This window comes from Notamacropus eugenii, chromosome 7, assembly GCF_028372415.1.
Source record: "Notamacropus eugenii isolate mMacEug1 chromosome 7, mMacEug1.pri_v2, whole genome shotgun sequence".
NCBI lineage: Eukaryota > Metazoa > Chordata > Mammalia > Diprotodontia > Macropodidae > Notamacropus > Notamacropus eugenii.
The window spans coordinates 133,030,729-133,058,568 of NC_092878.1; the positions used below are offsets into that span (position 1 = coordinate 133,030,729).

Below are 27,840 nucleotides of genomic sequence, written 5' to 3' on the forward strand. Positions count from 1 at the left end.
ATCAAGAAGTCTTGATTTCAAATCCAGCCTCAGACACTTACTAGCTGTGTGACCCTTGTAATGTGTTTTACCTAAAATTTTTGTTAATTTTGTCATATTAATTTTTTGCATTGATATTTTAAAAGTTTGGTATTAATGTTCATTAGACATATTTGCTTATAGTTGTCTTTATCTGATTTAATAACCCCTCTTTTTAGTTATTAATATACTATTTGTAATGTAGAAATAGGTTGAAAGGTTGCATTTTTTCCTTATTATTGAGAATAATTTATATAGCACTAGGAATTATCATTTGGGTGTTTCATAGTTTTTAAATCCATATGTCCATCTGTTCCTGGGGGTTTTTCTTTGTGAATTCTTCTATGGACTTGTTCAATCTCATTTTCCCTGGTACTGGGTTATTTAAATTGTTCATTTCTTTTTTTTCTTAATCTGGATATTTTACGTTTCTCTAAGTTTTCATTTGTTTCTTGTATTTTAAGTTTTATTGGCATACCGTTGGGCAAAGTAGTTGCCCATTTTTTTCCTTTATTTCCTCCTAAATTATTATGAGTTTTCCCTTTTCAGTTTTGACATGAAAAATTTGATTTCTTCTCTATTTTAAAAGAAGCTTGAATGCTGAATGAGGGTGGTGGCCATATGAATGGAAAGAAGGGGCTGTAGGTGAAAGATGTCATCAAAGTTGAATTCACAAGTATTGGTAACTTATTTGTTATTTAGGGGGAGGGTAGTATTGCACCATAATGAAAGAAGGGAGTGCTATAGTTCTGTCTGGAGAAAAGTCCACAGTTGTCTATTGAGGGGAGGATGGGATGGTTGTATCTTATTATTACCAAATGCCATGGTCACTTTGGGGTATACGGTTCCCACTCTGTCATGCAGAGTGTAGACCACACGGTTTTTCTTAAAGATTATTTCTAATGACATTTCAAATATCCCCTCCATTCAGAGAAATCATTGATCTCATTTATTTAGCTATGTTTGCTCTTGTATGCTGAGAATTGATCATTTTTAAAATGTTTTCTAGCCCTTAAAAATTATGCTCACAAGTCTGAGTAATGTAACCAACAACATGGAAAAGTAGACATTTTTCTCCAGTCCTCGCAAATTTTCAGAAAACCCACAAAAGAAGAATTATGTACCAAGGGTAGAACAATTCCATTTTTTTCCCTCAGGCCAAGAAAGCAAGAAGATCAATGAAACAGTATCAGAGAACATTTGACCTAACATTTAACATTTTACCCTTGGCACCTATTCCTCATGAACCTCCACTCCCCTGCAGAGTGGGTAGAGCAAACCATCAGATTATACTTTGGGGTCCTCTTTGAGATTTCCATCCTACTTTAGTCTCTGTTGGCACACACCAACCTTGCTGTGCCCCCAGCACTCAGCTGTAACAAGCCACCCACTCTAATTCCTTCCAGCCATGTGAAAATGTGGAAACAAACGCCACTTCCTTCCTACCAAGAATGGCCCTCTAGATTAGGAAATTCAAAGGGAGTAGAACATGTCCAGAACACCCAGACAGACCATTCAGGAACATTTGCACCATATGAAATTTTTTCTCTGCTCACTGCTTGAGTGTTGAACCTCACAGTTCTTCATGTAAGGAAATCCTATTCTCTCTACTTAGATATGGTCTTTACAAGCTCTTTAAAATAACTACCATTCTTTTTAAAAATATTTATAAAAAGTTTATTTATTTTTAGTTTTCAATATTCACTTCCATAAATTTTCAGTTTTCTCCTCTCTCTCCCTCTCCCCTTTTCCAAGATGGCATGCAATCTGATATAAGCTCTAAATATACAATCTTATTAAATGTATTTTCACATTGGTCATGTTGTAAAGAAGAATGAGAAGGAATGGAAGGAACCATGAGAAAGAAAAAAACAAAACAAATAGTCTGCTTTACTCTGTATTCAGACTCCATGTTTCTTTCTCTCGAAGAAGATGGCATTTTTCATCACGAGTCCTTTGGAATTGATTTAGGTCCTTGCATTGCGGAGAAAGGCTAAATCTGTCAAAGTCAGTCATTGAACACTGTGGCTGTTACTGTGTACAGTGTTTTCCTGGTTCTGCTCACTGCACTCAGCATCAGTTCATATAAGTCTTTCCAGATTTTTCAGATGAAATAATGATTATTCTTAAAAGCACATTTGGAAAGTGTTAGCTCCTAATGTGAATAGTAGTTTTATTTAAGTCAGAGAACTGCATAGTTCATCAAACAGGCTGTTCTGGGGTTATACAGACCAGACCAGTCCATTCATTCAGTGGATGCTATACTATCCAATCAGAATGAAGCTCACAGTAACTCAGTTCAGCTTGATTCTAAGTCAACTCAACAGGTTGCTAAATAAAGCAAGGATGTCCCCCTCCTCCAGCAACCACCCTCCCCTCTACATAAAGTCTGAGATGGCAGCAGAGAAAGCAAACCCTTGTCAAAAGCTTCACCTTTCGTCAACTCTAGGCGGTCCTGAAAGTCAATCACTGTCAGTATTCGCCACTGAAGTCAAGCCTCTCTACTGTCAAACAGAAACTGCTCAGCTAAAGCTTTCACTCATGTGACGCTTCTAACAGATACTTTTAAATATAAAAATATTCATCTAGAATAGCAACAATATTGTATACTTGACAATACAACTATTTGCCTTTTTTAGAAAGCTATTTTTGGGGTCCTTTTCATTATTAACAGGTCCATATAAAATAAAGTCTTAAAGGGACAGTCTATCTTGTCTTCAGTCCTTTAATCATGTTCAACTCCTTGTGACTCCATGGACCACAGCTTCTGTTCTCCAGTATGTTTCAAAGTCTGTTCAAGTTCATGTTCGTTGTTTTTACAACACCATTCATCTCATCCTCTGCTGAATCCCCTTTTCCTTTTGTCTTCAGTCTTTCCCAACATCAACCTTTTCCAATGAGTCCTGTCTGTCATCATGTGACCAAAGTATTTAAGCTTCAGTATTTTACCTTCCAGTGAACAAACTGAACTGATTTCTCTAAGTATTGACTGATTTTGTCTCCTTGTTGTCCAGGGGACTATAAAAAGTCTTCTTCAACACCACAATTTCAAAGGTCAGATTCTATGTTCAGCTTTCCTTATGGTCCAACTCTCACAGCTGTGAACTGCTACTGGCAAAAATATAGCTTTCCCTATATGGACCTTTGTTAGAAAGGTGATGTCTCTGCTTTTTAGTATGCTGTCTAAATTGGTCACAGCTTTCCTTCCAAGGAGCAAACATCTTTTAATTTTATGGCTGCAATGACCATAGGCAGTGGTGTTTTAGCCCAAGAATATAAAATGTGACACTGCTTTCATTCCTCGTCCCTCTGTTTTCCAGGAAGTGATGCCAAGATCTTAGTTGTTATTTTTTGTTTTTCTTTGTTTTTCTTTTAAATGTTAAGCTTCAAATCAGGTTTTACACTCTCCTCGTTCACCCTTGTCACTTTCTTCCATCACAGTAGATCTTACACTTGTGATTTCCTGGCTCTGTTCTCTCTTTGTTCTTCTACCTGTCTGAGCACTCCTTATCCTTTTCTCAACATTGCCTATGTCCTGCTGTGTTCCTGTCCTAAGCCCTCTTTTCTCTCTCTATTTTTTCTCTTCATTACTCAATCTTCTTCCATGGATTTAATTATCATCTCTATGAAGACTCATCACAGATCCATATACAGCCCCACTCTTTCTCTGGAATTCCACATCATCAACTGCATATTGACCATTTCAAACTGAATTTCCCATGGAGTCTATATGCTTTCTTATAGATATCTCAGATTCAAACTCAGCAATACAGATTTCATTATTCCACCATTCCCAACTACTCCTTTACTGATCTTTTCTATTTCTTTTAAGGATTCTACCATTGCCCCAGGTTCACAGTTTTGTAGCCTTGATGTTATTGTTTTCACTCTTCCTTACCCCACATGTAGTGAGACCAATAAATATCCTAACCCTCTCTCCCACAGAAGTCAGGCTGGATTGATTTTCCCGTAAAAAGGTACTAAAATTATCTTTGAAATTAGATTGACTTTTGACACTAAAAATATAGGCTGTTGACATCACTTCCTGGTTACCTGAGAAGGAGCTATGAGATGCTCTAGGAATATTTGGATTCTTGACTGGCAGATCACAACGGACAGCACAATGGTCTACTTCATCCTCCACTTTGGAGTCAAAGTTCTACTTTTTACATCAAAAATTTACTGAGAGCTCCTTCCAAATGGGTCACGCTGTCCTTCTCAAAGAATCATGTCTTTAATGGTCTTATATTTACTCTGTATACACACAGTATTTCTTCATTCATAAATTAATTCTACATACATACATCATTTCTATACTTATAGATGGATATCTTTTTCCATTACCTATACTTGCTTCTTTCTTCTGTACATGGATATTAACAGTTTAAGTTAGATGATGAGATCACTATGTAGCCACATTTCTTTCTTTGGATAACTTTTCTTCCATGTGTAGCTTGTAATTGTTCTTCTTTATGTTTTCAAAATGTGATTATAGAGATTTCTCTATCCTTTCAGGGCTTGCTCTAAAGAATTTTGTTTTCTGGGATCTTATCCATTCTTTCTATGAACACATTGATGAGTTATTCGGTTCCTCTGACTATGTTGATAGCTCATCCTTAGGTATCTCCATTTTTATGATACAAAAGCATGCTAATTTGAAGATGATTTGCCAAAAACAGAGGTCTACAGAAAAAACTAGTATTTATGATCTTTAGATTTCCATCACTGTTACAATTGTATAGACTTCTCCTTTTAACTAGGTTTCTTTTCCTTTTTCATAACGTTCTTTTATATTTCAACCCTAAAGAGCTTCTTCCTTTTCTCATTATTGCAATTCCTTTTAGAGGGCTTCTCTGCACTCATCTAGACCTTGAATGTTTGCATAAAAATCCTCAGATCTTTGGGATATATTTGGCTTAATGTCTTTTTTAGTTGTCAATCTTAAAATCCTTGAGACTTGGGAATGACTATTCCATATCCTTTTGACTTGATTGTCTCTTCCCATGCTAAGAACGTAGGCTTTGATGTATTAAAGTAGGAAATGAACCCAGTTACACATTGCTTAGATATCTCTGATGACAAAGTAGTTGAATTAATATCAGGACAAAGGTCTTTTTCTACTTGTGTGGCAGAGAGATTCACTTGCATAAATTCTATGTTTTAAGCATTTCTTAAGTGCTGAGTACGTAACAATATCCTTCACTAGGTGGAGAAATAACACGCAAGGTTGGCAATTGGGTACATGACTATTGAATGTGAGACTGTTTCCTCCAATTAGTGACCATCTTACCACTGTTTATTTGATCTTAACCTTGGGAGTTTTATTTTTGCTTTTGTTATTTTGATTTTGAGCAACAGTCTGAAATCTAATGTCCAATAAATGTATAATTGATGTTTCTATTTTTGACATAGCACACAATGCTCTATTGAGAAGTGAAAATATGATTTCAATGGAGAATTATTTAGTAGCATACATTCTACTGCCTGCCTCTTTTTATGCTATATGCTTTCATAAATTCATTGGTAACAATCTATCACTTTGAGTTGTATATTGAGCATTATTCTTCTTTGAAGAATGTAGATTTGATTGTGCTTCTCTGCAAAGAGAGAATGAGGTTGTTCAGAACTAGACTAGGTATGTTATAGATTAAAAGTTTGGATTTCATAGATGGTACAGTTGCTTTCATTTTTGGAAACATTTCATGCATTTGTTATCTATGCTCATCAACTCATCATCATGAACATCATTCATCATGTCATCATTTGTCACATTGACAATATTTGAAGCTACTCAATTAATTTTAAAAACATTTTTAAATACATGCAACTGATAGGAAAATATAAAAAATGGATAAGATATTGTCTTGGACATTATGTAACTTGTAGTTCATTATAGACAATGGTCACAAACTAACAGGTATAACAAAAAAAAAACTTGGTGGAGAAGATGGTATATGATTTGAGCTTTACAGTATAGGTAGGAATTCAACAGGCAGAGGAAGTGGGAGAAAGCATTTTCTGTATAGGAAACAAAGTCAATAAAAAATCTGGAAGATGAAAAGTATATTTATGGAACCATGAATATTTACAGCAGTTGGGAGAAATGTGGCATTCCTATAGACTTGAGTAGTGTGAGATATGCCTGGATATGTAGGATGGCATGGGTTTCAAACTCTTTTTTATTAATTTATTTATTTTTAGTTTTCAGCATTCCAAATTTTCTCCTCAACTCTCCCATCCACCCACCCCAACAGTGTGCATTCTGATTACCCCCAAATCTGCCCCCCCTTTTATCATACCCCTCCTTTCTCTAATTCCCTTCCCCTCTATTTTCTTGTAGGGCAAGGTAGATTTCTATATCCCATTGCCTGTATGTCTTATTTCCTTGTTACATTTAAAAATAATTTTTAATATTCATTTTCAAAACTTTGAGTTTCAAATTCTCTTCCTTCCTCCCTCCCCACTCATTCCTATTGAGAAGGCAAGCAATTCCATATAGGTTATATTTGTGTAGTCATGCAAAACACTTCAATAACAGTCATATTATGAAAGACTATTTCCCCCCATCCTATTCTGCCCCCCCAATTTACTCTCTTTGCTCTTTTGACCTTGTTCCTCTTCAAAAATGTTTACTTCTAATTACTCCATCTTCCCATTTTCCCTCCTTTCTGTCAGCCCCCCAATGCCCATTTATCCCTTTTCTCCCTACTGTCCTATAGTGTGAGATAGATTTTCATACAAAATTGAGTTTGCATGTTACTTCCTCCTTAAGCCAACTGTAATGAGAGTAAGAGTCACTCTTTCTGTCTCATCTCTCCCCTCTTCCCCTGCATTGAAAATTTTTTTCTTGCCTCTTTTATTTGAGAGATAATTTACTCCATTCTATTTCTCCCTTTCACTTTCTCCTAATACATTCCTCTCACACCTTAATTTTATTTTCTTAGATATCATCCCTTGATATTCAACTCACTCTGTGCTATCTATCTATCCATCCATCCATCCATCCATCCATCCATCTATCTATCTATCTATCTATCTATCTATCTATCTATCTATCTATCTATCTATCTATCTATCTATCCATCTGTCCATCTGTCTATCTGTCTATCTATCTGTAAACCCTCCAATTACCTAATACTGAGAAAAATCTGAAGGGCTACAAATGTTATTTTTCTATGTAAGAATATAAACAGTTCAACTTTAGTAAGTCCCTTATGATTTCTCTTTCCTGTTTACCTTTTCATGCTTCTCTTGAATCTTGTGTATGAAAGTCAAATTTTATATTCAGCTCTGGCCTTTTCATCAAGAATGCTTGAAAGTCCTCTATTTCATTGAGTGACCATTTTTTCTCCTGAAGTATTATACTCAGCTGTCGCTGGGTAGGTGATTCTTGGTTTATATCTTTGAAATATCATATTCCAAGCCCTTCAATCAAGATATCCTGATTCCAGATCCAGTGGTCTATCTTCTGTGCTACCTAGTTGTCCCTCCATGAATGATGGGGTGAAGAGTTTGAATTTTATTTGGAAGTCACTGACAGGTTTTGAGTAGAGAAATAGTTCAAGCAGATCTCTGTATGATGATTTATCTGGCAGTGGTATTGAGTACAAATTAAAGTGGGGAGAGAGTGGAGGATGGAAATCTTAGGGAGTGATTTCACTAGTGCAATTGGGTGGTAATGAGGGTCAATAATCCAGCATTGACTATACACAAGTTGCTATGTAAAGGGTTAAAAAACCAGATCTGTTTCCTGTCCTTATAGAGCTTAGAATTCAGTAGGAATGCTTGAAATAATGTCAAAAATACAAAACAGATTATTTTCAAAGTATAGCAAAATGTAATACAAAATGTAAAAGATGAAAGTCCCATAACTTTATATTCCCCAAATTTAACTGTTTACTTTCTAAATTAGTAAGATAAAACATTTAGAACTAGTAGTAATCAATCAAGCAATAAGCATTTATTAGATACCTACCATGTGCCAGGCTTTGTGCTAAGTTCCAGGGTTACAAAAATGCAAATGAAATAGTAACTGCCTCCCCTCAAGGAGTTTACATTCTACTAGAGAAGATAACGTATGCATAAATAGGTATACACAAAACAAATCCAAAGACAATTGGGAGTAGGGAGACATGAAGAATAGCTGGTGGGATCAGGACAGGTTTCAGGCTGAAAATGGTGCTTGAGCAGAGTTTTGAAGGAAAAAAGGATGAGGTTAAATGATCATAGACTTGGTGTTGGAAATGACATTAGTTCATATCCCTTGTTTTAAAAATGGGGAGCTTGAGACCAAGGAAAGGTAAGTGATTTGCATGATAGGTAGAAAGTGAGAAAGCCAGGCTTTTAACTTCAGCCTCTGATTCCACACCCACCAGTACTTCTGCTCTTCCTTGCATTGCCTCTTGCTCTTAAGCTGATCAACATTCAACAGAATGAGACTACACTGTGAACAATGAATCATATTTTGTACCTTACAACAGAGTGAAATCTAGTGGAACTACTGAGGGCACTGGATTGCGATTATGCTCTCTTCTGTGTAAGAGACTTCAATCTTAAATTTTTCAAGTTTATTTTTCTTAGGAGAAAAATAAAGTCTGTTGGTTACATTTTTTTAAGCCACTAAGACAAGAGGAAGGATTAGAGTATTTTCGAAATGTTTTAGCATCATGGAAAGAAGTGGAGTCATTGAGGTGAGTGGTAGATGACATTAGAGGATGGTATATTATATTTATGCCTTCACTCACTCTGACTATAGTAAGGACTGAGAACTCAGATTATAGCAATATTGATCACTTGTGAAACAAAGTTATCTAAATTTCAATGGGCTGAGAAAATGCCTTGAATGAGAGATTTCACATGCATATAACCAGCAAAAGAAAATTAAATTTGATGTTTTGACCTTTGCCAGCCTCAAGGAGAACAGTTAATATTTTTACACAATTGCCTTTGTATTCTTGGTTGTCCTGTTGCTCTCATCATAGCACAGATCTGTGGGCAGCTAGGTGACATACTGGATAGAATGCTTACTGAAGTCAGGAAGACTCATCTTCATGAGTTCAGATCTGGCCTCAGACATTTACTAGGTATATGATCCTGGACAAGTCAGTCAACCCTGTTTGCCTCAGTTTCCTAATCTGTGAAGTGAGCCACTTCAGTATCTTTGCCATGAAAACCACAAATGTGATAATCAAAAGTCAAACATGACTGAAACAACTGAAAACAATGACAAGAAGCATAGATCTAGACAAGACAGTCAACAAACATTTATTAAATACCTACTATGTACCAGGCACTATATAAGCATCAGATCAAGATCCTTGTGGTTTTTTTGTGTGTGTCATGAAACCCTTTGACAGTTAGGGATGACACCATTCTAAGAATATTTTTGGATGTATGAAAGGGAAAACATAAGCTCCATGAGATGCTATGTATTTTTTTGATAAATTTTAATAACAGTTAATTCTTATAATTAAGGTAGTTATTAGAAAATAAACTTATGAACCTAGGTTAAAATCCGTCAATCTGCAATAGCCATACTGTGCAATGACTAACTTTGATGGGCTTAGTTCTTCTCAGCAATGCAAAGACCTGAAGCAATTCCAAAGGACTCATGATGGAAGGTACTGTCCACATCCAGAGAAAGAACTATGGAGTCTGAATGCAGAGGGAAGCAGACTATTTTTGCTTTGTTTTTTCTTTCTCATGGTTTATTCCATTTGTTCTAAATCTTCTAAACAACATGACTAATGTGAAAATGTTTAATAGGCATGTGTATGTAGAGCCTATATAAAATTGCATGTCATCTTGGGGAGGGGAGAGATGAGGGAGGGGGAGAAAATTTAAAACTTATGGAAGTGAATGTTGAAAACTAAAAATAAATAAATTAACTAATAAAAAATAAAACGAACAAAGAACCTTCAGTCTAGATTTACAAAGAACTTGAGGGGAGTCCAAAGTTCTTATTTAATAATTGTGGGAAATAATTGTGAGCAAAGAGAGGTTAAAAAATATTGTACAAGGTTACCCTGGTAATAAGTGACAGAGGTAGGTTTTGAATCCAGTACTCTCTGACTCTAGAGGCATTGTTCTTTGCTGAGATCATGTTGTTTTTCTAGTGAGTCACCAGTCAGTGTGTCATCTATCAGTGATTGACTAAGGGTAGAAGGAAAACAGGATTGTCCATTCTTAAATGTTTCATAATACACTGAAACATAGGCCAAAGGAATATAGTAATTAAAGAAATTACCTTTGGCTTCTACTCCTGATTATATGAATAATGCTTATTTATTAAAAAAAGTCCTGCATTTGGCCCATTTCTAAATTACAGTGTGCTCCTGGCTCAAAAGCAATATTGTTTTCACAGGCTTAAGAAATTATTATATATATTTTTCACAGTGAAGAATCTTATTAGTGGCAGGATCTAAGGTTATTGAAGAAATCAGATATTAATTTGGTTAACTAGATCTATATAAAGGGCACAGAGCTTATGAGGTGCACTCTGCAGTATTAAATGCTTTGAAAAATTGGAGTTGAGTACAGAAATGAAATTTGCAAAAACTAACATGTTGACAATTGATAAATGGTCCAATTAGCATTACAGACATTTTGTAACCCTGATAAAAATGAAACCCAAACAAACAAACAAACAGAAAATATTTATATAAGAAGCAAAGTTTAAGGGGTTATAAAAATATTGACAAGCATGTTTCTTGAATGTCATCAAGTGTTATACTTCCAATCTGCCCAGAGGTCATGTTTTAAACAACATGTGTAGTTATAGGATGGTCACAACGTTTTATATGCATTCTTCAGACCTGTCATGAAAAATGAACGTATGTATTTCAAATTATATCATTAGACTGATTGAGTTTGAAATGGTCTCTCCATCTCCACCAACTGATAAAAATTACCACTCACGGGGCAGGAAGACTGGGCTTGCTGAAGCAGTAATGCAAAGAAAGAGAGAGACAAGAGGGGTATGTGCCAGTGATATGAATGGTATGAGTCATATCCCTGCCAACACCTTGACCTCCACCCCTCCTCAATTGCAATGTAGATGGGTTAGAACCATTGGACCTTCTTGCAGCCTAAACCCCAAGCCATGATCCAGAGAATTAACCTTTGTGAGGATGTGACCCAGTTAGTGCTTCTTTGGGGCCTCCAGGCTTCTCCTTCTTAGCGGTCACAGCTGCTAAAGCATGTTCTTTTTCTTACCCCAAAGTCCTGTCAAATGGTTCAATGTCAGAAATTAATATGGTTTTATCAGTGGAAATGACATGAAAGAAGAAGTATCACCACCAGCTTTACGCTGAAGATCATGGAGCCTTTCTATCTGACTTGTAGCTGAAATTTCCTTCCTACATGTATTGTCTCTCTCTGTTAGAACTGAACTTCTTGAGAGGAAAGAATGTCTCTGCTCTTCTATCATATCTTACTAGATTTCATTAGAGTGCTTTCCTAATAGTAAGTATATAGTAAATGTTCTTCAATGGTTCATTGATTCATTCATCTTCAAATTTTTATGTGTTGACTTATCCATCCATGCGGGTGTTGCATCTTCTCCAACAGAACATAAGCTCTTTAAGGGCAGGGACTGTTTTCCTTTGTCTTTGTATCTCCAGGGCCTACCACAATGCCTTGCAAACAGTAGACAGAAAAAATGTTTACTGAATTGGGTTATTTCAATTAATATATATGCATTCAGTTCCTATTATGCAATTTTGTCTATGTATCTCTCCTCTTCTCCCTTCCTCTTTCCCCCCTCTCTCCCTCCATTTATCTATCTAATGGGAAGACATAAGCTTATTGATTTGGAAGACACCTGGAATAAATAGAATACAAATTGTGTGTTTGTCCTTTGTTGCCAAAGAAGACCATGCCACCAGAGAAATAATGACATGACTTGCACTTGACTTTGTTTTCAGTGAGGGAGGGCTGTGTAGGTCACCAGCCTCACTTCTCCTCCAGAGCCATCTGAATCCAGTGACCAGATATTCATCAGGATGACTGGAGATGACCCAGGATGAGGCAATTGGTGTTAAGTGACTTGCCCAAGGTCACACAGCTGGTGAGTGTCAAGTGTCTGAGGTGACATTTGAACTCAGGTCCTCTTGACTCCCGCACTGGTGCTCTATTCACTGTACCACCAAGCTGCCTGACATATTCTAGTTAAACTCTAGCTGAAGGAGAAAGTACCAGTTGAGGGGGATGTTAGAGGAAAAATTGCCACCATTTTTGATCCATGGAGTAGAATTTTATTGTAGGACTCAATGTCTATCAGTCTATCTCCTTCTCTTTATCCTGAAAGTTGTCTTAGGAACATAACCAGTCAGGGTCTCATGGAATGGGCAGCAAGGAAATCGCACAGAGAAGACTACCTATTCCTCTTATCCAGGAGCTTGGAAGGAACTAGACAGGCGATGAGTTGCAACTTCTCTAGTGTTATCAAATTGCCTGAGGAGAGAGGGGCTGAGGTACCTAGTTGTCTGGAGTTAGGTAAAGCTTCCACCTTCATCCCCTCCATTGAAGATGAGTCCATTCATCCTTGCAGTAACTAGAAGGGTCCCAAATTTTTGAGTCTTCTCTCAAGGTTCTATGCAAGGCACTGGGGGAGGTACAAAGCTAATTATAATGTGGTCACTACTCTTTAAGAACTTAAAACATAAGAGAGTATGTTGTTGCTTGGTCATTTCAGTCATGTCCAACTCTTGGTGACCCCATTTGGGGTTTTCTTAGTAAAGATTCTAGAGTGGTTTGCTAACATAGTCCATGGAAGATATAAAAATTATGATAATTAAAAGTAGAATAAGAGAAGTGTAGATCAAGTACAATGAGCATTTCTGGGTGGGGAAACTCTGGACGGATATTTTAGAAAAGTGCTATTTTTAACTGAGTTTTGAAAGACTGGTGGAGGTGGAATGGGAAGACATTTCAGAGGGATAATGATTTAAATCAATAAAGGTTCTGAGATGGAGAAATCATAATATATGTTTGGGGAGGCTAGTGATTGCACCAGTTTTCAGGATTAGAGAAAATGAGTAGGGAGCAGCTGTATGTAATAAAGCTTGAGCATTACCTTGGAATCAAATTGTGGAGAACCTTGAACACTAAGCTAAGCAATCTGACTTCTATTTGGCAATAACTTGAGAGCCCTTGAAGGTTTGTTTTCGTTTTGCAGTAAATTGAGTTGTTTGCAATTGTGCATGAAGAAAATTAATCTGGTAATAATATCTATGAGGGATTCATGGTGGGACAGATTGGAGGCAAGGAGATTGGTTAGCAATTTATTATATAGTCTAAGCTGGGGAAAAATTATAGTCTCAGAGAGTGTGATGGTGGTGGTGCAAATGAAAAGAAGGGCACAGATATGGGAGATATTTCAAACAGAATCTTGCCATAAATGAAATGAGAAAGGGAAATTTTAATACAGCAATTCTCTGTGTTGCAGAATGGGACAAATTCAGAGTCAGGAGAGACTAAAGGTTCAAATCCTACTCCTGAGCCTTACTAATTATTGGTTCAAGGTGAAATTCCTCAGTCTCATAAAACTCAATTTCTTAATATGCAAATAGAGATAATGATACCTATAGGACTTACCTCACAGGGCTGTTGTGAAGATCAAAAGAGATGACAGATGTAAAGCTCTTGGGGGAAAAAAACAAAAATAAACTTTAAAGCACTTTATAAATGTCAGCGATCATTATCCTCTCCATTGTCTCATCTTTGTGATGGAGTTAAGACAGAAATAGTATTGGGACAAGGCATTTTATTGTTATTATTATTTGCTACTTAATGGTCTATGCTCTTGTGTAGCTGAAAAAAATAACTTTGGTTCAATATAACTTTTCTTTTAGTTGAAATGTTAGAATATAAGATCATCCTCTGATGACTCACTGAAAACATCTTTAATACAAGTCTATTATCAGCTGGTATAGTGGCTGGAGTGCTGGTCCAGGAGTCAGGAAGAACTGAATTCAAATCTAGACTCAGACACTTAATAGCTATGTGACCCTTGGCAAGTCACTTGACCCTGTTTTCTTCAGTTTGTTGTTTGTAAAATGACATGTAGAAGACAATGGCAAATTTCTCCCAGTATCTTTGCCAGGAAAATCCCAAATAAGCTCAGGAAGAGCTTGACTGAAACGACAGAAGAACCTCAACAACATTATCAGAGAAGACCATAAGGATGGTTTTCATCCTGTTCTCATATCATTTTCATCTCATTTGGTAATATTTTGAGAGCTTTTTTGTTTCATGAGTATTTAGCATAATGATGTCCATTAAAAATAACATTAAATTTTTTTTGATTGATGTTGTGTCTGAGCCATTGTGAACAATAGTACATTCCTTGATAGTGGCTAGTTTATAGCAGCAAGCCCCCTGACACATCCAGGACGGCCTGCTAGCACAGGCTCTTTGATCTGCTTTTCTAAAAGGAAAGCAACTTTTGGGGAGTCAACAACAATCTTCTTTAAGCACATTCACCAACAGAGAAAATACAAGCAGAGAAATACAGACCGACGCTCAGGGCTTCTAACTGTCTGAGCATACATACATAAGCAATACAGACATCACAGGTCAACAGACAGATCCAACTGTCTGACCATTACATGCATACAGAGTTACCAGAGAGAAGCACCAACGTCTGGGTTTTCAAAGCAGAGGGTGGTAGGGGTGGAAGGGGGCTCCTTATTGGCTACCCAGAGTCTCATCTGGCACACAAACCTTCTTCCAAAGAATAAGCCCCCAAAGCAAAACCTCATCTCAGAGTATATGTACACTTTTCATAGCCAGAAGGCATCATAACTCTGGAGACACAATACCTCATTGATTAACAAAAGGTGTGGACCTTTCTACAAAACAAGCCTCTTCTAATCAAGCTTCCCTTACTGGGCTCCACCTAAGGCCCATTAATGGGCAGGGAAGATCTTTTAACTCCCATTAACATTACATTAACGTTACACAGTTTCAATGGGGTTTAGTGATCTAGTTCTTGAGGGCCTTTTATGGTCTGCATTGGTAGGATAAGGATGTGTCATCCAATACTCCATGAAAGACAAAGAAGTTCTAATATACTAATTCTAACTAGTAGGTCATGTAGACTTAGTTGTTCAATGGCTCCTAAATTTTTATAGCCTACAGTCATGTATTGAATAGTTTTTACTGTTTTCTTATGTAATATATAATTATGAGTTTGAAAGTCAGAAAGTCTTCATTATACACTATGTGCCAGGCACTAGGGATACAAAGAAAGGCAAAAGACATTTCCTGTCTTTGAGGAATTCACAATTTAGTAGAGGAGACTATATGCAGACAACTATATACAAACAAGCTATATACCGGATCAGTTGGAGAAAATCAACAGAGAGAAGGCACTAGAATGCAGAGGGATTTGGAAAGACTCACTGTAGAAAGTGGTATTTTAGCTGGAACTTGAAGGAAGCCATAACTGATGTAAAATGAAGATATTCATGTTTTTAGACAATTTCATTCATGCTTATCATTTCTCTGCTTTATAGATCAGTGCTGTCTGGTTGAAAGTATTACCATCAGGTGGGATATTGATATTTCTAATTTGTTCTGATATATCTTGCTGTCTTTCGGTACCTGAAAGTAAAAGTGTTATGCACTCATTTTAACTCATGACAATTTTGAGTAAAGTTAGCCCAAGGCAATGTTTCCAGCACTGAGGGCAACTATGAATATGTTAGCATAATTCTGAATTGTAGAGTATAACAAGCTCTCCATATAGAAGGCAGAAGAAAAACATTTACTCAGACACCAGAAAGCCAAATCCCAACACCAGAAAGCCAAATCCATCATAGTAATCATGAAGTCAATACATGTTGGCACTGTAAGGGACAAAGCCATTCCCAAGCCTTACTTTACACCCCCTCCCCCCACTTCCCACCAGGGCCTTCCCACAAGCAAACACTTCCAAGACTTGCTGTGCCCCTTTGTGTCCTCTCTCTCCTCCATCCTAACTCCTCTCACCAATTTCTTTCCAGCTCTGTTCTACCTGTTCAGCAAGATCCTCCCACCACATGTGACTTAGGCTTCCATGTGATTTAAACAGGTCACCTGGGGCTATTAATGGGTGTGAAAGATCTTTGAATTAAGCAAAAATACATGAACAATACATCAGCCTACAACACTTTACTGCCTAATAGATTCATAACAGCAGTTTTAATCTAGTGACCAGGGTTGCAAATCATATGAGTGATACCTCCAGATCACATTTTATTCACATTTCAGGGTTCCTTCCAGACAGCCACAGCTATGGTAGGTAGTAGAGAACACAGAATATCTACTATAGATCACCTTAATAGGAATTCCTTTACTTTGCTCTTCACCTCCACTCGCTACAACATGGAAAATGGGTTAGGTTTCTGAAGAAGTAATAACAATTATAGTAACAATAATAATGGCTAGAATTTATGTGATTTTTAATGTTTTCAGAGTGCTTTGTAAATATTTTCAAAGATATAACAAGAACAAAACATCCAGACACTTCTTCCAACACCTCTGTCCTGACCCAGCTTGGTTTCTGGGGAGAGTAGGGTTTGAACTCAGCTCAGTTCCTCCATGATATCAGTCCCACCAATTTTGCTTCCACATGTGACATCACAGCTGGAGGAGTCCTTCTCTAAGCTGAGAATGAAAGGCCACTTGTGATTCTTCAGGACATTGCTGGCTACAAAACCCAGAGGCTAGAATACTCAAGTTAAAAAGAAAAACCAAATTGAGTCAGCAAAGAACCCAAGATTCTACTGACCTGTACTACTTGTCCTCAGAAGAGAGAAGACCCAAGACCTCTACCCTTATAGCATTGTTTGGCGGCAGATAATACGACCTAAGGAGTCAGAACAAGAAAAGAGCAGCTGATGAGCCTCTACTAAAGATTGACTCACACACTTTTCATGCCTCTGAAGTCAGTCAAATTGCCTTCCATTCACGACAAAATGTTTATGTTTCTCCATTGTCTCCAAGGCACCTCTGATGTATGTCATCAAAATTCTCCTAGGAGAATCTTCAGTCACTTGCACCTGGGAATTGGTATCAAATGAATAAACTAATGCATTTCACATGTGGGGCCATTCCCTTTTACACAATAACAAAATGATTAGATAAACAGCTTCGAGAGACTTAAGAATTCTGATTAATGCAGTGTCCATTTGTGATGCTATAGGTTTGATGATGAAGCAAGTGACCTACCTCCTGACAGAAGAGCTGTGCGTGCAAGCTATAGAACAGGACAAAGATTTTTGCACATGTACCATGATGGATTCATCATACTTGACTTTGCGTATTTGTTACAAAGATTCTGCTTTTTAATTGGAGCAGACTAAGGTGAAGGGGAGCTAATGACAGTGTTGCAAAAAAAGGAGGAAAAAAGAAAGAAAAGATCATTGAAGTATTTTTTAAAATTCACAGAAGAGATCAGAAGTTCAAAAGGAAATATAAATAGGATAAATTTGAAAGTAACACATCAAATTTATTATATATTTTAACTTTCAAAAGCTAAAGCAGAGAGATTTTTGGTTTCACAAAAAATTCTCTTTTTTTCCATTCTACTTTGGGTATGGATATGTTCTCAATTTCTCTCCCTCCCATCTATTTTCTGTGTATTTCACTCTTTATCTCTCTCTGTCTAGTGCTCAATAAATCTGATTTAAAAAATTATTGAATCAAGGCAGTTGATCAAGGTGACATCTAAGTTGCTTCCAGCCCCTAAATCTATAATCCTATGAATTTCAAAGTGTAGCTTAATCTTTGTGAGATGAGGCCATAAGATAGTCCTACCACGGAACAAGATTTATTTAATAACATATCTACTTCGCAAATTTTACAAAGCAAATGAAGAGTCAGTATGGTTTAGTGTAGTGTTCAAATGTGGACTAAGGGCCCTCTAGGATTCCTAGCTAACCTTTCATGCATTATATGAAATTAAAACTATTTTCATAATAATACTAAGATGTGGGAATATGAAGAAAAAACAGAGATATAGGTCCTTAAATTTGAATAGGAATAAGGGAAAGTTGAAAGAAGAGATCATTTGGAAAGTGAAGATAATATAGCAAACTCCATTAATCCCTTCCTTTAATGAAGGCACATTATAGCTTTCTTCCTCTTATTTTTGGTCACACAGAGAGAGACAAAGTTTATCTACTTGGCTTTGAGCCATTGCTTCGCAATGATCCCTGAATCTGAGAAGCAGTGCCAAGATCAGCAAAACTGGATTAATGGTTGATCCTAAAGCATGCAATTTTGCCTCTTATGTATCACAAACTGAGGGGCCACATTCACTCTTTAATACCTGGAATGCCCTTTGGAAATGAAAGGACTAGGGATAATAAGGAGTCCTTGTCAGTACCATATTGCTTCTGTACTTGCTGGTGTGGCTGCACTTTCTGGGAAATACTGCCCTTGAGAATGTGATTTTTTGAAATGACATTATGGCACTCAAGAACAAGGATCAATTCACCTTCTGTCATGCTATAAGTCTAGTGGGAATTCCACCTGACCAGGGAGGTGCCATGCTATTTTAAAGAGCTCAAAGGTTAGATAGTTGGACGATATTGTTCTGTGGGCGCAAGCTTTTTTTCCAATCTAAGTCATCTACAAAATCAATACAGACAAAAGGCATTTAGTCCATTATTCCATTACACTTCCATGCCTCAGACATTTAACATGTTGTCAGAAATAATCCGGCAAGCTCTTCGACGTTAACCAAATTTAAAAGCAGGGCCACACAATACACATGATTACATCTCAAGTGAGGCAATACCTTACACTGGAATCTTTCAGTTCCTTGTCATACAAGTGCTGAGAAAGAAGAAATCCACAAACATGAGATTTAAAATGTATTTTGTCCTACAAAACATGTCCAAGAAGAAGCAAGTTTCTTCCAAAAGCAATCTGACTTTATATAAATGTTCAATGAAGCAACAGTCCGTTGAGACTCAAAAACAGGGTGAAGGGATGGTTTCTTTTTGAATTTCAATGACATTGTAAGTAAAGGAGGCATTGGATTTAGTTGTACCTCTGGGGAAAAGCATGCATGAGTACTTGTGTTATTCTTTTGTGGTGCCCACGTGACAAATAATGAAACTAAAATGTGGTAATTATTGTTTCTTTTAATGAATACATGAAGTCAAAACAGATAATTATGTGCTTTGAGAGCTACGGTTGGTTTTTTATTCTGAAAAGATTGGTAAGATCCAAATAAGTACATATTAAAAACAGGGAAAAGGGACTTCAGAAAGGAAAATATTAATGATGGTAGAGGAGAAAGTAGTAAACTTGGAAGGGATTTCACATTATGTGGAAAGGGACTGAAGCAAGACCACAGAAAGAGGAGCTAACTTTTGAAGGTCCGATGAATGTTTCCTCCCCTAAGGATTCTGAAGAAAAAATAAACAGCTTCTTTAGAATATGTTGAGATATAGTTCACATTTGGTATTTTCAATCTCTTAGCAAAATAGGTCATAAGATTGTAAACTGTCTAGAAGGGTCTAAAAATGGGATTGTAGCTTTCAGAGATAGAGTTGAAGGTTTTAAAAATCTAGTATAGACTGCAGTGAGGAGTCAAGAGAGAAGAACATTAATACTGCCTTGTAATACTCGAGTCAGAATGGTAGGAATCTATGGAAGTAATTAATATGTACTACATAAGAATATAGAATGCTTACCTTGATGCACTCACTTTTAAAACAATAAGTTCTTCCTTTTATTCAACTGAAGCAACTACTGCATAGAACACTGAGGCAGCTGGTTGTATAATGGGTAAGCCATAGAGTCAGGGAGACCTGGGTTCAAATTCTGCTTTGATATAACAATGTCTGCATGATCTCAGACAAGACTTCACTTCTCAGTGACCTTAGTACCTCTCAAATTCCAAACTGTAAAAATGATTCTGCAATGCAGGGAATTTTCTCTCTGAGAATTCATAATACCAACAAAATTGTTGAACTGCTCTGGTCCATACTGTAGGTAATGTACTGTTATATTGGGCTTAGCCCAGAAATAACAAAACATTGATGAAGCCTGAAACATGCATATTATAATCTTGTTGTCAGTCATTAACAATGGCACATATGAATGCATAATATATTCTTCATGCTAGATAAAGTCATAATGATGTAGTATAAGTTGGAGTAGACCATATTTCAAAATACGCTTTTTTTAAGAAAGATATGAAAAATGCATGCTCTATGTTTCATCGATATTTTAACATAAATTTTAACCATACTGGATTTAATCATTTAAATCACATGTTTTTAGTCCTTGACTCATTGATCTGAGTAGAAATTTTACTTAGTGTTCACTATTTCAATGGACCCTGAGCTAGAAATTAAGTTCTGCCTGCTCATGCAACATTTGGCTAAGGAATTTGCACAACAGAATGTAGCTTGATAAGTGCATGATTACACCTTCAAATCATAAAATTCTCAACTATATGAGTAAAATATATAAATAAATATCTTCTTCATAAAATAAGGCATTCAGTAAAGCTAAACTCAATTTATCAAACATATTTTCCTAAATTAGATTATAAACAAATTAAATCTATAAATTCTAATCTATTAATCTAAATATTAGTTTATAGATAAATTATAACAAAAGTTGATTGAAAGAGATTTTTCAAAACTGACACTGTAATGTTTGTATAGGATAAGACTTTCAGACAATGCCTATTTAATCCTAATTCTCATTTATTCCATAGATACATTATTTTATAATGCCATTTTAAAATTATGTCATTACAAATCTGTGCAAACATCAAAAGATTTAATTATACTCAGTATACAAAGACAGTAAAGTCATAAAGGCATTTTAGAAATATTTTCAGACAGGAGTTCAAAAAAGTTTTCTGTAAAACTTAGCTAACTAGAAAATCCAACTAACCATAATGTACCATTACTTAAATCTACCAGCAAATTAAAAAAACAAACAAACCATACCCATATAATTATTATTAGCTGGTTAATTCATTAGTTGGAATGTCAGATATGGAATAAGATAGACGAGTTCAAATCCTGTCACAGGCACTTATTAGCTGTGTGACCCTGAGCATGTCACTTAAAATCTGTCTGCCTTAGTTTCCATCATCTATAAAATGGAAATAATAATGATAGTACCTACTTCCCAGTACAATCATGAGATTGAAATGAGATAATATTCATAAAGTGTTTTGCAAACTTTAAAATTTTAAACAAATGCTATTATTAATATTATTATTATAACTAATTATCACGATGTGAAAAGTACAATGTTAATTATCATGATGTGATCTTCCACCAAGGTCCTTCTCTTGAGCCCGGGCAGTTGAAGACCATGCAAGTGGAACACAAGTCTATTCAGGTTCTACCAGCTTGGAAAAACTGTGATTATGGTCCAGGAAGCAAACATCATCTACCTTCTCAGGTCTAGCCTAGCTAAATATGGAGAAGCTGTATTACCAGTAGATTGCAAGCAAGTTATTTTTTAAAATTATTTTTTAACTAACAAAAATCCATTTTTTCTCTTTCACTTTTTCATTAAAGAAAAAGAAAAAGAAAACTTTTGTAACAAATACGGATAGCAAAGCATGACAGATTCCTACACTAGTTATGTCTCATTTTGAAATCGGAATCCTCTGCCAGAGAGTAGGTTGTATTACTCATCATCAGTCCTCTGGAATTGTGGTTGGTTATTTTAATGATTAGTTTGAAAGTCTTTCAATGTTCTTTATTTTTAAATTGTCATTATTATATAAATATGTCCACTGTTGTTGTTCACTTGACCCTGCATCAGTAACATAAGCAAGTCTTCCTAGATTTTAGTGAAACCATCTCTTTCATAATTTCTTAGGTGGCATGATTATATTCCATTACATTCATATACCATAATGTAAGTCTTTCCATAACTGATGGACATGCCCTTACCTTCCAGTTTTTTGCCACCTCCAAAGCTACTCTATCTGTCTGTCTATCTATCTATCTATCTATCTATCTATCTATCTATCTATCTATCTATCTACCTGTCTGTCTGTCTGTCTGTCTCTGTCTGTCTACTTACCTATCTATCTCTCCTCGCTATCTATCCATCCATCCATCTTTCTCAGTCTTTTTACCTTTTCTTTGATGTCTTTGAGTATGCCTTGTAGTAAAATCTGTGGGTCAAAGAGTTTGAGTTTAATAACATTTTGGGTATAATTTCAAATTGTTTTTTATACTAGTTAGACAAATGAACAATTCTACTAACGTTTCATTGATTTGCCTTTCCTCCCCCCACCAGACCCTCTACTAGCTGTCATTTTCAATTTTTCAACTTTACCAATCTTCATTCTGTAGTTAATTTCAGTTGAATTTCTCTTTCTAATTCTTCCTGCTGGATTTTCTTGGTAACATACAAAAATGCTGATGATATATTTTATTTTATATTTATTTTATATCTTGCAACTTTGCTAAAGTTGGGAATTGTTGTTCAATTAATTTTTATTTGATTCTCTAGCATTCTTTGAGTAAATTATCCTATCATTTTACAAGAGCAGAATTTTATTTGTTTTTTTTGCCAATAATTTGTCATCAATAATTTTCTTGTTTAATTGCTGCAACTTCCATGTCTAGAATGATACAAAATATTAGTAATGATAATGGATATTCTAGCTTTGCCTCTGATCTTACTGGCAAGGGCTCTTATTTGTCTCCATTCCATACATCATGTCCCAAAAGTATGAGAGCATTTTAAAGCTCTCAAGGGACTTCTGGTTCAGAAAGATAACCCTATTACTAAAGAATAAGTCATTTCTTTATTTTTCTTTGTCTTTTTTTGCAGAAAGTACAATTTTATTTGTGTATTTGTTGTGTAATTATTTTTATATAATTTTACTCTTTCTGCTATGCACTTGATTTATTTTGATATCCTGGAATTGAAAGTCAGGTTCAGGTAATCCAAATGCTTTTATGATGTTTAGAACCAAGGTATGCTGCAAACACAGTCTGCAGCATTATGGGAAAGACCATCTTTCTAATGACAGGTCGAAAGTCTGTGATCCAGTAGGTCCAAGTATTTCCTTTCTGTGATCATGAAGCCGAGTTGTACCTGGCTGCTAGAGCACCATTTATGGGCATAGCCAAAACAACAGGGTAGAGACCCCTGATTAGGAGACCAACCATTCCTCTTCTCATAACAGTGCAGACTTCACAGCTTAGATCACCTAAACTCAAAGGTAAACTTACAACACTTTTGTAAATTATGTAGGATGATAAAAATGGGAGAACAGCCATTGGTAAAGCTGATGTTATGCAAGCATGTGTCACATTTAGGATGCATCGAAAAAAACTATTTGCTATTAGGTCACAAAAAGCTGCATTTAGTCCAACATATACTGACCCAGTCATAAGTAAATTCTGATCTGATTCGTGAAGTTGTTCCAATATCTGGCCATGATTTCATTAATTCTTAATCTTCTTTCTGTATTTTCTTGATTATGTTCCATCTTGTGGCTGCAATGTGGGCGGTCTTGCTCTGGGCACTGCTATGTTTTCTATTTATCTTTTTTTAATATTCATTTTTGTTATATTTGAGTTCCAAGCTATTTATCTCCCTCCCTCCCAACCCTGCACTAGAGAAAGCCAACCTTTGACAATGATAGATATGTGAAACTGTACAATACATAGTTCCACATATCAATTATTGAATATTCATTTTTCTCAAAATGACAGTCATTCACAGTTATTCTTTGAACAATATTGATATTACTGTATACAGGATTTTTAGTGCTGCTCATTTAAATCTTCATTAATTCATATGTCCTTCCATGTTTTCCTAAAATTAACCTGCTCATAATTTCTTACAGTATGATAGTATTCTATCACAGTGATATATCAAAACTTATTCAGCCATTTCCCAATTGATGGACATTCCCCCAATATCCACTTCTTTGCCACCACAAAGAAAACTGCTATAAATGTTTTATAGCATATAGGTTCTTTTCCTTTTTCCCTGATCTCCTTGGTAAGCAGATCTAATTGCTAGGTCAAAGGTTATACATAGTTTTGTATCTCTTTGGGCATAATTCCAGATTGCTCTCTAAAATGGTTGGATCAATTCACAGTTCTACCAATGGTGTATTAGTGCTCCATTTTTTTCCTCATCTTTTTATCATTTTAGCTGATCTGATAGGTATGGGAGGGTATCATAAAGTTGTTTTAACTTGAATTTCTCTAATTAATGATCATTTGGAGCATTTTTTTCATTTGATTGTGTATAATTCTGACTTCTCACTCCCCAAATGATTTTTCACATCCTTTGGCCATCCAACAATTAGGGAATAACTCATATTCTTACACATTTGACAAAGTTCTCCATACATTTGAAATAAAAGGGCTTTATCCAAGAAATTGGCTATAAAAATTTTCCCCACATTTTCTGCTCTTTTGCTAATCTCGACTAGATTGGTTTTATTTGAACAAGAACTTCTTAATCAAACAATCACAATTGTACATTTTATATCTTATAATGCTCTCTATTGCTTGTTTATTTATAAATTCTTTTTCTATCCATAAATCTGATAAGTAATATGTTTCAGGTTCTTCTAAGATATCTCCCTTATGGTATCTCCCTTTATGTCTAGGTCATGTATCAATTTTGACCTTATCTTGGTAAATTTTGTAAGATAGCAGTCTATACCTATTTTTTACCAGACTGCTTTCCAGTTTTCACAACACATTTTATCAGTGAATTCTTATCCTCATAGCTTAAATTTTTATGTTTACAAAACATAAAGTTTACTATAACAATTTCCTATTGTGTATTGTAAATCTTCTCTATTCCACTGATCTACCATGTTATTTCTTAGTCAGTACAAGACAGTTTTGATAATTACCACTTCTGTTACTTTACATTTTTCATTAATTCTTTGGATATTCTTGACTTTGTTTTTCCAAATGAATTTGTTATTATTTTTTTCTAACTCAATAAACTAATTATTTGGTACTTTATGAATGGCACCAGATAAGTAGATTAGTTTAGACAGAATTGTCATTTTTATGATGTTGGCTTGACCTACCCATGAACAATGAATATTTCTCCAGTTATTTAAATCTAACATTTTTTGTCCAAAAAGTATTTTATAATTGCCTTCATATAGTTCCTGGGTTTGTCTTGTCAGGCATACTCCCAGGTATTTTATGGCTATAGTTATTATAAATGAACAATCTCTTACTGTCTCTTCTTGCAGGATTTTGTTGGTGATATATAGAAATGTTGATGATTTACATAGGTTTATTTTGTATCATACTGCTTTGCTAAAATTATTAATTATTTCAGTTGGTTTTTTTAGTTGAAGCTCTAGGATTTTCCAAGCATATCAACATATTGTCTGCAAAAAGAGATTGTTTTCTTACCTCATTGCTCATTCAGATTCCTTCAGTTCTTTTTCTTCTTCTCTTCTTGCTATTGCTAGCATTTCTAATACAATCCTGAAGAATACTAGTGATAATAGGTATCCTTGTTTCACTCCTGGTCTTATTGGGAAGACATATAGCTTATCCCCATTACAAATAATGCTTGCTGGTGGTTTTAGGTAGATACTCCTCATTTTAAGGAAAAATTTATTTTTACTTATGCTTTCAAGTAGTTTTAATAGGAATGATTGTTGTATTTTGTCAAAAACCTTTTCTGTATCTATTGATGTAATCATGTAATTTTGTTGTTTTTTATATTGACATAATCAATTATGCTTATAGATTTCCCTATATTGAACCAGCCCTGCATTCCTGGTGTAAACCCTACTTGGTCACAGGATACAATCTTTATGATATATTGTTGTAGTCTCTTAGCTTGTATTTTATTTAGGATTTTGCATTAGTATTCCTCAGTGCAATTGGTCTATACTTTTCTTTTACTGCTTTTCTCTTCCTCATTTAGGTATTAGCACCATATTTGTTTCATAAAAAGGAACTTAGTAGTACTCCTCCTTTTTTTATTATTCCAAATAATTTGTTTCACATTGGAACTAGTTGATCTTTAAATGTTTGGTAGATTCACTTTTAAATTCAACTGGTCCTGTCATCCCCCTCTTTCTTTGGAAGTTTACTTATGGCCAGTTCAATTACTTTTTCTAAAACAAGTTTGTTTGGGGATATTCTATTTCTTCTTCTATAAATCTAGGCAGTTGATGCTTTTGTAAATATCCTTCCATTTCACTTAAATTGTTTAACTTATTGGCATATAATTAGGCAAAATACCTCCTGACATTTGCTTTAATTTCACCTACCTTAGTAATGAATTCACCCTTTTCATTTTTTATACTAGTGATTTTGTTTTCTTCTCTCTTTTTAAAAAACACATATTAACCAATGGTTTATCTATTTTATTCATTTTCATAAAACCAACTGTTACAAAAATATGCCATTTATGTCTAATGTTTTCAAGTGTTTTTAAAGGACAAGTTTGTTATGTCATCAAAAGCTTTTTCCTAATTCATTGATATAATTTTAAGATTTTTTTTTTGTTCTTGTTATTAATATAGTGTCACATTGATATTTTTTTCAAATACTGAACAAATCTTGCATTCCTGGTATAAAACTAATCTCATCATAGGGTGTAACTTTATTTAAAATGTTTGCCTCAAAGTTGATTAGAAGTATTTGTCTCTGATTTTCTTTCTGCTTTGATTCTTCCTGTTTTAGGTATCAAGATCCTGCTTGTATTATATAAGGAATTTAGTAGGACTCCTTCTTTTCCTTTCCCCCTCAATGTTTTTGCAATATTAGAATTAACTGTTGTTTGAAGATCTGATAGAATTTTCTTGGATGCCCATCTGTACTGATTTTTTTTTTAAATTTCTCCCTTTGGGGGCACATTGTATCTTTGTTCTGTTAGAACAAACAAGATTTTATATTTATATGTAGAGAATTTATATCTTTGTAAGTATGCATCTATATAATTTAAATTATTGGTTTATTGTAACATAATTGAGCAAGTTCATTTCTAAAAATTTCCTTTATTTTTCCCTGATTCCTTGTGAATTTTAATTTTTAACACTGATGATTTCTTTTTTCTTCTTTAAAAATTAATTAATAATATATATATATTTATTTTAAAAATAGATGAAAGTCTCTTTTAAAAATTAAGTCAATAGATTTTTGCCTTCAATTTTATCAATCCTTACCTAATTTTTAAAAATTCCTCTTTTGGTGTTTAGAATTCATATCTTAACTTTTTTTTTTATTTTCAGAAATCTTTTAGTTTTATTCTCAACTTAATTATATGTTCCTTCTCTCATTTATGAATATGTTTTAAGATAAAAAATTAGCCCCATTGATAGCTTATACTGCATCCCCCAAAGTTTGTCTCATTGTTGTCATTATGTCTAATGAGATTATCTATATTATTTATCCTTTGACTCATTTATTCTTTAGGATTAATTGTTTTAATATCTAGTTAATTTTTAATCTTTTCTTTAAGAGTCCTTTTTTGAATCTGAGTTTTTCTCACTTAATCAGTAAAATATGCCTTTTCTCATATTTTGTAATTTTTTTATGTCCTTGCCAATAGTCAGCTTTTTTAAAAAAGGTTCTGTATAAAGCTAAGAAGTATGTATACTTTTTTATATTCCTCTTTGAATGCCAGAAGTCCATCATATCTAACTTCTCTAATATCCTATATATCTCCTTCTTTCTTGGAAGGGATATATTTATGCCTGCAATGATTATAATTTTATTGTGTATTTTTCCTAATATTTTAAACATTTTTTCCTTAAAGCAGTTAGATAATATTCTACTTGGAGGGGGGGAGCCAAGATGGCAGAGTAGAAACACACACATACGCTAG

The 27,840-nt window shown here is 34.9% G+C and overlaps 1 pseudogene; it reads right to left on the reverse strand.

The window, feature by feature from the left end:
• Positions 1-22,898: 22,898 nt before the first annotated feature.
• Positions 22,899-23,500, reverse strand: LOC140514882 (transmembrane protein 126A pseudogene; annotated as a pseudogene).
• Positions 23,501-27,840: the final 4,340 nt, after the last annotated feature.